Source organism: Aethalodelphis obliquidens, unplaced genomic scaffold, assembly GCF_003676395.1.
Source record: "Aethalodelphis obliquidens isolate GAN/ISIS:26980383/991018 unplaced genomic scaffold, ASM367639v1 scaffold3, whole genome shotgun sequence".
Taxonomy (NCBI): Eukaryota; Metazoa; Chordata; class Mammalia; order Artiodactyla; family Delphinidae; genus Aethalodelphis; species Aethalodelphis obliquidens.
Window position 1 is genome coordinate 45,544,403 of NW_020837947.1, and position 15,011 is coordinate 45,559,413.

Consider the following 15,011-nt stretch of genomic DNA (forward strand, 5'->3'; position numbering starts at 1 on the left):
TAATGTGTTTATATGAAAAAGAGCATCCTTGGGTGAGTCACTGCACCTCCCACAGACCCCTGTGAATTGCATGTAGTTTCAGAGCCCTGGTCAAAGGAGAGAGGCCAAATCTGGCTCTGTCTGAGCTCACTGTGAACCCTGAAAACAACATCAGTGCCTGGGGTTATTTTAAACTTCAGCATTTTAGTGTCTATTCTTTTTCACTACTGTGAGTAATTTAATGAGGGTTAGTTGTAACAGATTAAGATATTAAAGAGTCTTTTGTATTTATGAATGAATTATTTAAAATATACTTCATCTTTAAAGCAAGTAATTATCTTTTTTCTAAAGATAATTTCTAAAAACAGAGATTTAAGCATACATTTTAACTTTCTGAATCTATAATGAGTACCATTCTGGAAACAAATACTTATTTCCAAAAAGAAAATATAATAAGCAAAACAAAAAATATTATTTATAACGTTATTTTTTATTCACCCATTTGTTAAGAGTTCTTCCTGCAAGAATATTTACACCCTTGATGAATGGAATATTAAACACAATTTTAAGTTGAAGCTTGTCCCTAAAATATGTATTTGGTTTAAGGGGATATTAACACTTACTTATAACAGTAATTAATGTTTTCACTAAAAATATGAATCACTGTGCTTTTCATCAATACAAATTAGAACATGGTATTTTCCTCTATTAATGTAAAAATAACCATTCTGAGTTTTTGTTATATGCAAGGCACTCTATTATTCATTTAGGCTTCAAAAAGCAAAGACCGCTATACCTGTAGTGGCATAAAATAAAATAAAATAAAATAAAATAAATATGGTTCTAACTCTTAGAGTGCTGATGTTCTAATTTGGTACCATGAGAGTCCAGAGAAGTAAGAGACAACTGTGTTTGCTTTGAAAAATGGAAAAATGTTTCAGGAAGTGGTAATAGAATGAGCTAAATTATGGAAAGAAGAAACAAAAAGAGAGATGTTATGGACTGAATGATTATATTCCCCCAAAATTCATATGTTGAAACCCTAATTCCCAATGTGATGGTATTAGGAGGTGGGTCTTTGGGAGGTAATTAGGTTTAGATTGGATCATGATGGCAGGGCACTATGATAGGGGTAGTGACCTTCTAAGAAGAGAAAGAGACACCAGAGTTTCTTCTCTCCACTGTGGAGGACACAACAAGAATGCAGCTGTCTGCAAACCCTCACCAAGAACTAAATGTGGCTACTCCTTGATCTTGGACTCCCCAGCCTCCAGAACTGTGGGAAATAAATGTCTATTGTTTAAGCCACCCAGTCTATGCTATTTTGTTATAGCAGGCTGAGCTGACTAAGATAAGAGGAATGAGACAGATTTGACTCAAGTAGATAGTTTAAGTTGAGGATTATGTTGCTTGTCTATTGCAATCTAATAATATTAGCACAAACATGGTGGATTAAGACAACACACATCTGTTATCTCACGGTTTCTGTGGATCCAGATTTGAGGCACAGCTTAGCTGATACCTCTGCTTGAGTATCTCACAAGGCTGAAATCACTGCTGGCTGGGGCTGGGGGTCTTACCTAAGGAAGGATCCGATTCTAAGTTCAGGTGGTTATTGGCGGCATCTTGGTCTCTGTGGGCTGTCGGATTGAAGACCTCAGTTACCTGCTAGCTGTTAGTACTCAGCCCTTTGCCTTGTGGACTTTCCAAACATGGCTGCTTGCCTCCTAAAGCCAAGAATGAAGGGAGAATATCCTAGTAGGAAGGACATTACAATTTTATGTACTATAATCACATGTATGTAATTCTGTACATCCTGTCACCTTTGCTATATTCTATTGGTAAGATACAAACCACAGATCCCATCTACACTCAAGGGCAGGGATTACACAAGGGTGTAAATACCACAGGGCAATAATCAAGAGAGCCACTTTAGGGTCTGTGCACCACAAGGAACAAAGCAGAAAAAATCAGGAAATAAATAAGGGTCCTCTTTTTAATGAATAAATGGATAAATGTAAAGGATTATCTTCATTCTGAGTAAAAAAAGTGTCCAATTTCCTAGCTCTTACTGAATGAACTTCCAACTTGAACTTTCAATGTGATATACAGGTTATTGACAGTACCCTGAATTTATGAATAGATTGTGTCCAACTCTGGGTAGGCAGTTTGATAAGCAGTATTGATACGTATTTCCCCTCCCTGCTAGATTGTATGTGGTGCAGCCATGGGATGTTCAGCTAAATGGAGAGGAGGTGTGGTGAGGTTTTCGGAGATGATCTGGTGACTGGAGGGGAGAAGACCCATTTGGGGAAGGATTCACCACACATGCATCTGAGCAGTTTGATAGACATGAGGCCATATTTGGGGAGAGAATAATGAGCAAATTACAGAATTATAGCAGGGGAGTGGCAGAGCCAAGAGGTCAAACCAAGCAGCTTAACCCCAGAGCCTGCACTCTTCACCACGCCCCTGACCCCCACCACCCAGGGCTTCTGAAGTGCCTGGGTTCTTGGTGAAAGGGAGATCTCAGAGGTCATTCAGTTCTAGCTCATCAACTTTCAGATAAGGAAGCTGAGGGGCCCACAGGGATTAAGCGTCAGCCTCAAATCATGAAATGGTCCTCTGGTACAGCCAGCACCAAAAGTCAAAACAGGGCTTCCCTGGTGGCGCAGTGGTTGAGAGTCTGCCTGCCGATGCAGGGGACACGGGTTCGTGCCCCAGTCCGGGAGGATCCCACGTGCCGCAGAGCGGCTGGGCCCGTGAGCCATGGCCGCTGAGCCTGTGCGTCCGGAGCCTGTGCTCCGCAACGGGAGAGGCCACAACAGTGAGAGGCCCGCGTACCCCACCCCCACAAAAAACAAAAAACAAACAAAAAAAAAGTTAAAACAGAAGTCAGAGTATTGCTTTAAAACTTCCTTGGATTATAATTCTTATTTAACAGGAGGAGAGCCCTCAGAGTAGCATTGATTATCTCTTACGGTTTCTAAAGAAGAGGCAGCCTACATAGTTGAAAGGAACTGAACGTCTGAAGAATTCCTTCGGGCCTCTTCTGCTTGGGGTCTTAGGATATAAAGTAATTCTGTTAAATCAATGTTTTAATAGCAGCAGCAGTAGCACGTCCCTTGGAAAAAAGGGATACATATAAAGCGTATCATTTCTCAGCCTTTTTATCTTCTTTATGCCTCTACCTCTTCAGGACAAACCCAGTGTGGGGCTTTTGAAAGCAACATGGAACGAGGGCCTGGGAGAAGCTTAAATAAATCTAATCAAGTGTTATTGTCTGCTGACTTCAAAGGGAAGCCAAGTATGAAGGACATTTGTGAAGATTCAGCAGGAAGAAGGCTTTAAGATATTTTAAGACAGTTTGCTTGAGTATGTAGCACTTCTAAGTGTTAGGAACATCTAATCAAGCCAGAAGAAGCATTGGGGGAAAAATAGGTACTACCGGCATCTAAAGAGGTTCAGGTGTGTTAGTAGTAATCAAATCAGGCTGATAGAGTATCTGAAAACTCTGTGCACAGTGTTTCATATTCAAAACCATGACCTGATTACGTCTTCATTGGTTTGAACCAATCAATCACTGTCTCATTACTGTTCATTTCCGGTCAATCAACACGGTGAGAGGTTTGGGGGCAAAGACCAGATACAGAACAGAAGATGAAAGGCTTATGCAGAGAATATATATTTGAATTTTAGTGCAGCTGTTTGCTATTTAATCTTCTTTTCAGTCACAATGAGTTCACATCTACCTCCCTAGAGATGCTCTAACCATTAACCTCAGTGGCCTCAAGTCCTTTACATATGCACACTGAGACCCAAGAAGGGTGTTGGCCACAGGTCTGGGTGACTGCAAAGTCAGAGCGTGGGCCCAGGTCTTTAATATTTGTCCATTGTGTCAAGGCTCTTAGTTCCCACCCTGGTTCATGTATATTGACTCACAAAGAAAAAAAAAAAAAGGTAAAATGAGATGATCACATACACCTGAGGAGAGGAATGAACTTTAGTGAATATTTCATTTCCATCCAGGCATTGATCTTGAGCCTTAACATTCCGCAACTTCTCTAAAATTTAGGAGGCTGACTTGATGCTCTAAGACTTACTTAATGACTAAAATATATTTAGAAATCCTCAGATGAAAGGTGCTGCATAAAATTAATGTATTCTTATTATAGAGCGGCTGCGTGGAGCCGGGTACATGTATGGCTAGGATGTGTCTCACCTGTTTAGCTGGCAGCCAGGGTATTTGGGGGATATGACTTATACCTGTTGCAACAGCAGAATCAGAGAGAGGGAGGCACTGGCAGGCAGTCTTCTTAGAACAAGCCCCAGGGTAAGCGCAACCCAACCTCTCCTCCCACTAATCGTAAGTTTTACTTTTTTTTTGCCTTTTAGTAAATATCTTTGTTATAAGATTATGCCAGCTTATCTGGTTATGACACTTTATAGTTAAGAAAATGTTCGTAGAGATTATTCCTTTAGAGAGTCCTAAAGTCTGTGAGATAGGCAGGAAGGTATTACCATTCTCTTTGGATGCAGAAGCACCGACAGTTATTAGAAACACGCTGTCAGAAAATGGCATTCCTTCCTAGAACAAGGCTGCTTCCCTAACTGAGCTTTAGCCCTGAGCAGAGGTAACACTGATGTCATCCCTCCTGGGGTGAGCTGGGGCATCACTGCTGAGTGGGAGATTGGCAGCTCTGGGAGGATTACTGAGAGGGATTCAGGTTATCCTGGTCAGAAGTGCCAGGAAGTTAGATCTCTGCCTTTGGTTTTATCACTGTGTGTTATGAGGTTTTATGGAAGAATTGCCTCATTCTTCTGGGCCTCAAGTCCATGCCTTAGCTCATCTAGGTGACTCTGTGCACTGGAGCAGAGGGAGACCGGCACCAGGGGCAGCTTCCCAGGGCTGCTGTGGACGGTTGTGCAGGCTGTACACTACCCAACTTTAGGGGCACCGTTCAAGTCAAAGATGTTATAGAAGTTCGCATTTCTTAGGATATTGTTCTGACACACTGAAGGAAAATGTTGAGGAAAAGGTGTTTTTCTAATTTATACAAAAGTTTAAGGCAAGTAAGGCCCTGAATCAGGAGAAATTTGTGGAAAAAGGTGAGAATGAAGCCAAAAAGAAGGGTTATTAGAATTCTTCATTTCAAGGTCAATTCACTTAGAAGGCAATTAATGAGAATACAATCTAATTTATGTTTAAGATCAAAAAGACGATTGGTACATTCTGCATATTATAGGTGTCCTATCAGATAACAGAGTGAATACAGAAATTTCAGGCGCCAGGCCTAATTTTCCAAAAAATTAGACTTAATTAGAAAATAAATCTACACAACTTCAGATATCAAGCAATTTAGGGAAAGAGGAATTTTTCCCCACCTGTATTTCACAGGTGACTGAGAGATCTAGTTCTAAAGATTCTAGGTCATTGGAAGAACTTGCCCAAAGGATCATTTCCATTTTTCCCCAGCTCTGTAATCTCATTGGGTGACTACTCTCATACTCAATACCTCCTCAAATTATATCACACTGAAAAATGAATCAATTCATAAAGGAGTAATGGTTTAAAATATTTTAGTTAGCTTGGATGGGATTTGATTGAACTGAAGCTTGCCTAGTAGGAGTTTGAAGTCAAAATTGAGTGCAAAGTTATAAATCAGAAAACCAAGGAGAGCCCAGAGTTACCAAGAATGAGAGTATCAAAAGAGGTAAATTAATGAGTTTTGCATGTTGAACACAACAATAAATAAATGCAACAAAAGAGCAGCCATCATGCATTTTCTCCAAAATTCTATGAAATTCCTATTTTCCAATTATATTTCCAATCAATTCCTTATATCATATGGAAAGAATTGCAAGTATTTCTCAAAGAACTGTAATAGCTCTCATTTTTTATAACCACAGTAACAAAATATTTTTAATCTCTGACTTCAATTGCTTAATGAAACCTCTTGGCGAGGTCTCTCAAGCCAAATCTATCTCCTTTTTTTTTTTTGCGGTACGTGGGCCTCTCACTGTTGTGGCCTCTCCCGTTGCGGAGCACAGGCTCCGGACGCGCAGGCTCAGCGGCCATGGCTCATGGGCCCAGCCGCTCTGCGGCATATGGGATATTCCCGGACCGGGGCATGAACCTGCGTCCCCTGAATTGGCAGGCGGACTCTCAACCACTGTGCCACTAGGGAAGCCCCCAAATCTATCTTTTCCTTCTCAGTCTTGATATTGGTCTAACACCACTGACCACCTTCTCATCTTGGGTGCTCTTGATTTCAAAGTTTCTGTGCTCTTTTCGCCATCCTCACACTTATTTCTCCTTTTGTTCATGCTTTTCTGGACTCTTCTAATTCCTTGTCTTATTTTCTACAAAAATACATGCATGTGTTTTTGCATGTACTTCCTGAGCCTCTTTATCTGTGTTGACGTTTCTCCAGGTTTTTTTTTTTTTTTTTTTTTTTTGCGTTATGCGGGCCTCTCACTGTCGTGGCCTCTCTCGTTGCGGAGCACAGGCTCCGGACATGCTGGCTCAGCGGCCATGGCTTATGGGCCTAGCCGCTCTGCGGCATGTGGGATCTTCCTGGACCAGGGCACGAACCCGTGTCCCCTGCATCGGCAGGTGGACTCTCAACCACTGCGCCACCAGGGAAGCCCCAGGTTTCTTTTTTGAACTCTTTTCCCATCCCTACATTGATGGTCATATCACCGTATTGTTTTGCTTAACTGGCCAACAGTCAGTTTACCATCCATCCTGTGTTTCTTTCCCTCAGATGTTTCTGAAGTCCACTCCTGGCATCTTTTCATTCTACAGTCACAGAGCTTCCAGCTTGCTGCCTTTAGCAGCCTCCTTGCCCATCTCCTTGTCTTTAGTCTATCTTCATTTGAATGGCTGCATTCACACAAAAAATATCTTTTTCTTTATTTTATATGACTTCTTTTGTAGTAACTTCCAGTAACCGGTCACATCAAGTCTAAGTATCTTCTCAAGAGATTCTGGTCTTTCCATGGCCCTCTTCCTCCTAATCTCATTGCCCTCTGCTCTCTGTAAGGAATTGTATATCCTGGTTCACCCAGGATAGTACTGGTTTATGCCTGTTGCTGCAGAGCAATTATTAATTGTGCCTTCTTACTCTCAAAAGTGTCCTGTTTAGATATGAAACTATAGGGTCATCCTATCTTAATGGAACCTTTGTCATGACTGTGTCTGCTACAACAAATCTACTTTGCAGTTCTCTATTTGAGTTGCCCTTGTGCTTGTCAGTAATGATACACACCATTCTTTGTGAATTTTTTTTTCTCATATTCTCCTTATCATGACTCATTTCTGTCAAACTGTGCTCAAGATCACATGTGGTAAAGCCTATTCATTCCTTCTTCTAGTCACCAGATTCTCTCCAGAAACCCTAATATATTTCCTCTCCAATAACCCAATTCATTAAGGCTGCACTCCGCACTACAGTGAGGGCCTGGAAGTTCTACTTTCTCTTCTTATTAATGTGGCCGTGTAGAACCAGGGTCCATTTTTTTGTACCACCTAATGGCATAAATATTCGGAAGCCATTTTTTGATCCATGTCTAAATTTGTAATGTTACCTGGTATATTTCTGTATGAAATAATATAGTTATTATATTATTATAATATAGATCTGAGCTTTTTTATTTCATTTCCTCCGGAAGAGAGTCCTGTACCTTCTACAGTTAAATAGTATCCTGGCTGTAAAGATTTAAAAAACAAAATTGCAGTTTTGCCATTTCTAATAAATGATGTTAAAGGTTTTTCCATATACAGGTGTTCCCTGTCAAACTGTGGTTTGACTTTACAGTGGTGTAAACGTGATTCACCTTTAATAGAAACCATGCTTTGAATTTTGAATTTTGATCTTTTCCCAGGCTAGTGATATGCAGTAGATACTCTCGTGATGCTGGGCAGTCAGCCTCGTGATCGTGAGGGTGAACAACCCACACATTTACAACCATTCTGTACCAATATAGTCAGTCTGTTTTTTACTTTCAGTACAGTATTAAATAAATTACGTGAGATATTTAACACTTTATTATAAAATAGGCTTTGTGTTAGGTGATATTGGCCCAACTGTAAGCTAATTAATGTGAGTGTTCTGAGTACGTTTAAGGTAGGCTAGGCTAAGCTATGATGTTCGGTGAATTAGATGTATTGAATGCATTTTTTTGTCCCTCCCCACACGTGGCATGTGAGATCTTAGTTCCCTGACCAGGGATTGAACCCACACTCCCTGCAGTGGAAGTGTGGAGTCTTAACCACTGGACTGCCAGGGAAGTCTCTTAAATGCATTTTTTGACTTATGATATATTCAGCTTGTAATGGGTTTATCAGGACCTAACCTCTTTGTAAGTCGAGGAAGACTGGTACAAAACTTACGGATTTTAGCGCCTTTAGTTTTTGCACATTGGTTGAAAGTCGAACATGATCTGGAAGTGTTCTTGCTTCCCTCTTGGGTTCTTGCCTTTAACAAATAGAAAGGTTACCAAGTATTCAGTTAGGATCATACGGATTTATCATTATCTACAAAGTGTTTCAGTGGAATTCAGGACAAACGTTAGTCCGCATTAGGGAGGGACAAATGACTGAAATCATCGATTTCTGTCTCTTTTCTTGTTCCTAAAGGAATTCTGTTGGGCCTTATCAGAGCTGCTGAAAGAAAACAGCTGAGGATTGAGCCCAGTGAACTAATTTCCCCACATCCTTCAATAAGCAGTAGTTGGTGAAAAGGAATGTAAACATTCTTACAGTAAAAGGAGTTCAAAAAGAAGTCCTAAATCCTTAAAATTAATAAACCAGTAAACCAAAACATAAAACTGCACAACTATTTACATGGCTGATAAGAAGAAAGAAAAGAATCTCGGCTATCTTTTTGAAGAAAGGAACAATAAAACAGTAGATTAAAAACTAAAACAACAGTTAAGACTATACAATAGAAAAAACATAGACGGCACCAAATAAAAGAAAGTAAATATAAACTTCGATTGACAGAGTGCCTTTAAGAGGGGTGATTCAAGTTGTTGACTTCCTTCACTACCTGATCCCTTATCTAGAACTTCTGCATTTTTTCCTTTTTTTTCTTTAAAATTATCTTGTACCTTTCACTTTTCCCTGTTCATCAGGGCATTTAAGAAAACGTCATTTTCTGAGTTACTTATTCCTTACATGCTGCAGCTATGGTCACATGTGTTTTTAGTTGTTAGCACTTGCACTGAACTCTTAGCATCCCACTGCTGGTTTTTGTTTGTTTTTAAATAAAGTTATTCTTCACTTTACTGAGATGATACTACTGATTAGCCAGCAATATTAGGTACTTCAGGTTGTTTTCTGGAAGCAATGATGGGTTTACGTTGCCTACTCACATTTTTCAAACATGGTTCCCTGGCAACTGTGGGCATTAATTTAAGTGAGGGTTTTCCAGGGTGTGGGGGCCAGTTTAGGGTCATGGAATAGGACAGCGATTTTGCAGCATATCAAAATCATGCAGGGAACTTAAAGTCTTGATATCTAGGTCATATCACATACCAATTAAATCCAAATTTCTGGGTGAGGGAACTTGGGATCTAGTTTATGGTTGTTGTTTAATCTATGTTCATGCGGGATTTGGACCTGTAGTTTTGTTTTCTTGTAATGTCTTTCTTTTTTTAAACAGCTTTACTGGATATCATTAACATACAGTAAGTTTTGACATATGTATTCCCTTATGAAACCATCACCACAATCAAGATAATGAACATATCCCTATGTTTCCTTATGCCCCTTTGTAAACTCTTCTTCCTGCCCCTTCCTGCCATTCCAGGCAACCACCCATCTGTTTTCTGTCACTATAGATTAGTCTGCGTTTCCTATAATTCTATAGAAATAAAATCGTATAGTACATACTCTGTTAGGTCTGGCTTCTTTTACCAGAGAGAGGTTGCATGTATTCATTCCTTATTTTCTTTTTCTTATTGCTAAGTAGTATTCCATTTTATGGAAAAACCATAATTTGCTTATCAATTCACTTATTGATGGACATCTGAGTTGTAGCTATTTCAAATAAAGCTGCTATGAGCAAGTCTTTGTAGAGGAATAGGCTTTCATTTTTCTTGCATAAATGTCTAGAAGTAAAATGGTTGGGTCATATGATAAGTGGATGTTTAAGTTTTAAGAATCTGACAAACTGTTTTCCAAAGTGGCTGTATCATTTTACATTTTTATCAGCAGTATAAGATTTCTAGTTCCTTCACATCCTTGCCAACAATTGATATGGTCACTCTTTTTACATTTTTAGTCATTTCTAATTGATTCATAGTGATAGCCCATTGTGCTTTTAATTTGTGCTTGCCTAATGACTAATGATGTTGAGCATATTTTCATGTGGTTATTTGCTAATCATATATATTCTTTGGTGGAGGGTCTGTTCACCTTTTTAAAAATTAGGTCATTTTTCCTCTTATTACTGAATCAGTATAAACTGATTATATATGTGTGCATCTATTTCTGGACTATATCCTGTTACATTGATCTATTTGCCTATTTTTATGTCAATGCAACACGTCTTGATTACTATAGCTTTACAATAAGGCTTTAAACCTGGTAGTGTAATTCCTTCATCTTTATTCTTATTTTTTCAAAAATTTTGACTATTCTGGGTCTTTTGAATTTTCATATAAATTTTAGAGTCAGCTTGTCAAATTCGACAGAAAAAAAAGGCCTATTTTGACTGCATTATGTTGAACGTGTAGATCAAATTGGTATCTATATTAGTTCTAGAAGCTTTTTGGTAGATTCCACAGGATATTCTACATAGAAATTGTCTCTTTGAATAAAGACAGTTTTACTTCTTTCCATATTCTCCCAATATTGATACTTTTGTCTCTTTTTTTCTTATCTTATTACACTAGTAAGAATCTTCAGGACAATGTTGAATAGGAATAATGGAAGTGGCTATCCTTGTCTTGTTTCTGATCTTAGGGGAAAAGCTTTCTGTCTTTTACCATTTAAATAAGATATTAACTGTAAATTTTTTGTAGATGCCTTATCTACAAAAAAGGGTAAGTTTTTATTTCAAAATACTTTCCCTTTCAATGCTTCCTTTGTATCATGGATTATTAGAGTGTATTTGGTTTCCAAATATTTGGGGATTTTCCAGATTTTTTTCTCTTAGTCGTTTCTCATTTAACTACAGTCTGGGAATAGAACAGATTTTGTATGATTTGAATCCCTTCAAATTTATTGAGACTTGTTTTATATGGTCTGTGTTAGTAAGTGGTCCATGGACACATTAAAAAAAAGTGAACGTATTCTGTGTTCACTTTAAGAATCTATGAGTGAGGGAACCAGGCATCAGTGTTTTTTTTTTAATGCTCTCCAGATGATTTTAATGTGTAACCAACGTTGAGAACTAACGGACTAGACCATTGGTTCTCAAATTTAGCATGTATCAGAATCACCAAAGGGACTTGTTAAAACACAGATGCCGAGTAATACTCACAGAATTTCTGATCCAATAGTTCTGAGATTGAGCCCAAGATTTTGCATTTCTAAAAATTTCCCAGGTGATACTGATAATAATATTCTACAACAACATTTTAAGAATGACTGGACTAGATTCTTGATATTCAAAGTATAGACCAGAGACCAGCAGCATAAGCATCACCTGTGAGCTTATTAGCAATGTTGAATCTCTGGCCCACTCCATATCTACTCATCGTAATCTGCATTTTAGTGAAATCCTCTGGTCATTCATATACACATTAAATTTGTGACTCACTGGGCTAGAACACTGATTCTTATTCTGATTCAGTAGGTTTGAAGGGGGGGCCCGAGATTCTGCATTGCTAACAAGCACCCAGGAGATGTCAGTGTTTTGGGTCTGTGATTCACACTAAAGTTGTGTTAAATAAGAAAAATTCAAAGGAGTGAATTTTAAAGATCTAATTGGCTTTGTTGAGCAAGGCATGAATCAGGCAGCATCCCATCTAGTGAGTAGTAAAGAGGTCTGCCAAGCTGTAGAAAATGTTCTTAAAGGTGGGAAGGGGGTGGAAAAGGACAGTATTAGCAAAGAATGCATTGTTTCAGGCAAGGTCACCCTCCTAAGGGCCTGTTGGGTGGATAACCTCACTAGTGCTGACCAGAAAATTTCAGGTTGACTGGTTCAAGGTTATATTCCTAGCGGGGTTGAGACAGTAATTAGGTATTAAGTCTTGGTTTGCTGATGTGGGCTTTAGCACAAGTGAGTCCATTTTGGGCCTGCTGTCTCCTTTTTAAGAGTAATAAGGGACAAGAATATCTACTGAATGTAATGCAGTGAAAGGAAGATAACAACAGCAGTGATACAAAACCCCTCCTTATAAGAGTTTAAAATTTCATGTAATCATGACTTGCTAGAGAATGTAACATGGAAGTGATTAACTAATGCATATAATTAGGTAGGAGGCTAATGAAGACTAAAGGAAAGTGATGTGGTGGGGATGATATTATAGGTTTTGAGTTTATGCTAAAAGCAAAGCTCATTTTAGTACGTGTGAAGAAGTGGGCTATGTAAATAACTACGAGTTTGGGATTAGGCTCAGAAATTTAGAAGTACAAGAGTTCTAAGTCATGATGTTTCAAGGTGTGGCCAAGCTTGTCTAGGGCAGAGGAGAGATGCACTCAGTTGGAACTGAGAAGTTGGTAGAAGTATGGGAACAGGTCATATCAATGACACACACACTGAAAGGATGAAGGTCGTGTTAGCTGACGGACAGGAGTCAGGTTCACAGATCACGTAGCAGGGATTTTCAATCCCGAGTACAAGTTAGAATAACCTGGGAGCTTAAAAAATTACATGCACATGTCCATACTAACATAAATAAAATTAAATGACTAGTTAAACAAATGGGGGAAGAAGGGATAGTATTCTCTTACAAAAGAATTCAATTAATAAGTGTGGGAGGAAAGAGGGAGATAGAAAGTAACCATCTGAACACCACAGTAAGAATTGTTGCAGGCAAGATCCAGGGACACCTGCTGAAGTTAGTTGACTTGTTTGTGGAGAAAGAGGATATTTGCATAGACTCAAAGTGTTTTCTTCAAGAAATGTATTAATTACAAAAGTGAAACTAGTAGTATTACAGTGGGGACACCCAGCAGATACCACCTCAATCAAGTGACCAAGATTACCACCACCAGAAATAAGATATGTCAACATAATGTACCTGTTAATATCATGTACTGAGAAGGGCCGGCCACTTCTGTGGAATTCTGGCAAAAAGTGAAAGCCTTAATTGAATAATCATAAAACAAAATGCTCCCAAATTGAGGTATATTCTACAAGTTAACTGATCAGTACTCTTTAAAAATGTTAAGGTCATGAAAGCCAAGGAAAGAATGGGAACTGTCACTGACCCGAGGAGGCTGAGGAGGCATGACAGCTAAATGCAGTGCGGAATCCTGGATTGAATTCTGGAACAAATAAAGGACATTCCTGCAAAACCGGTAAATCTGATTCACATCTGTAGTTTGATTAAAGGTTTGGTGCCAATATTCATTTCTTAGTTTTGAAAATTATACTACAGATTTGTAAGATGCTAACATTTGGGGAGGCTGTTCTACTTTTGCAATTTTTTTTTTTTTTCGGTATGCGGGCCTCTCACTGTTGTGGCCTCTCCCGTTGCGGAGCACAGGCTCCAGACGCGCAGGCTCAGCGGCCATGGCTCACGGGCCCAGCCGCTCCGCGGCACGCGGGACCCTCCCGGACCGGAGCACGAACCCGCGTCTCCTGCATCGGCAGGCGGACTCTCAACCACTGCGCCACCAGGGAAGCCCTACTTTTGCAATTTTATGTTTAAGTCTAAACTTATTTCAAGATAAAAAGCTAAAAAAGTGTTTTAAAAAATATGGTTGCTTAAGTCCCATCACAGACCAATTAAATTAGGATTTCTGGGGTTAAGACTTGGAATTTTTTAAGATCTTCAATATGCCTCAGGATTGAGAACCACTGATTTAGGTTACCAAAACAGTAGTCCTTGGAAGGTTTTAAAAAACCCTGGTACTCAGCTTTCTTTTATTTTTTATTATTTTTAATTTTTTAAAAATTTATTTTATTTATTTTTGGCTGTGTTGCATCTTTGTTGCTGCACGCGGACTTTCTCTAGTTGTGGTGCGTGGGGGCTACTCTTCGTTGTGGTGTGCAGGTTTCTCATTGCGGTGGCTTTTCCTGTTGTGGAGCGTGGGCTCTAGGCACGCAGGCTTCAGTAGCTGTGGCACACGGACTTGAGTAGTTGTGGCGCACGGGTTTAGTTGCTCCGCAGCATGTGGGATCTTCCTGGACCAGGACTCGAACCCATGTCCCCTGCATTGGCAGGCAGATTCTTAACCACTGTGCCACCAGGGAAGCCCCCAGCTTTCATTTAAATAAGCAGTATATACTTACACATTTTTTAAGGCTTCAAAAGCAATGCTTTTACTAGAAAAAGAAAGAATAAAATCATCAAACATTTGTTAAGCATCTTCCATGTTCTAGCCTTGGCAGATGAAACCATGACTAAAGCTCCATTCCTGCCACTGAGACCGTTTATAGTTCAGCAGGAGAGAGAGACAAGGAAACAAAGATGTTCACAACCTGTTATATGTGAACCACATACAGGGCGAGTGGGACAGGAAACATGGGGTATGTTATTCCTTCTGGGTGAAAAGTGGGTTTTAGAAATGCCCAAACCCTTAGATTCGAGGTTCCACTGGAAAGATCATGAATTCATCTTAGAGTTACTCAAGTGTTTCTAGTCTGCCTGGGAAAAGGATAACGCAAAGCAAGAGAACTTCAGAGCGGTGGAAAAACGATAATGACTTGCACATTGCCAAAGGGGTAGAGAAGCTTTTAATTGACCTTTGTATTGTCAGTAACCTAGCGATTCATTATTTTATAGTTAGTAGAATGGAGCTCTATTTGGAAAATTTGTTTGAATTGATGGTGTCAAAATACTAACCAAGCCATGTCTTAGAACCAAATTCATTAGTTGAATTATTCATAGAGATGTCTCAGTCCCAGTGA

The 15,011-nt window shown here is 39.3% G+C and overlaps 1 long non-coding RNA gene across 1 annotated transcript in view; it reads left to right on the forward strand.

Moving 5' to 3' along the window:
• The window catches only part of LOC113610280 (uncharacterized), a 336,551-nt gene that overhangs the window by 273,852 nt on the left and 47,688 nt on the right, over window positions 1-15,011 (forward strand). Inside the window, exon 9 of the long non-coding RNA XR_003429020.1 lies at window positions 13,328-13,456. This is a non-coding gene — a long non-coding RNA (uncharacterized LOC113610280). The remainder of the gene's footprint in view (window positions 1-13,327; window positions 13,457-15,011) is intronic.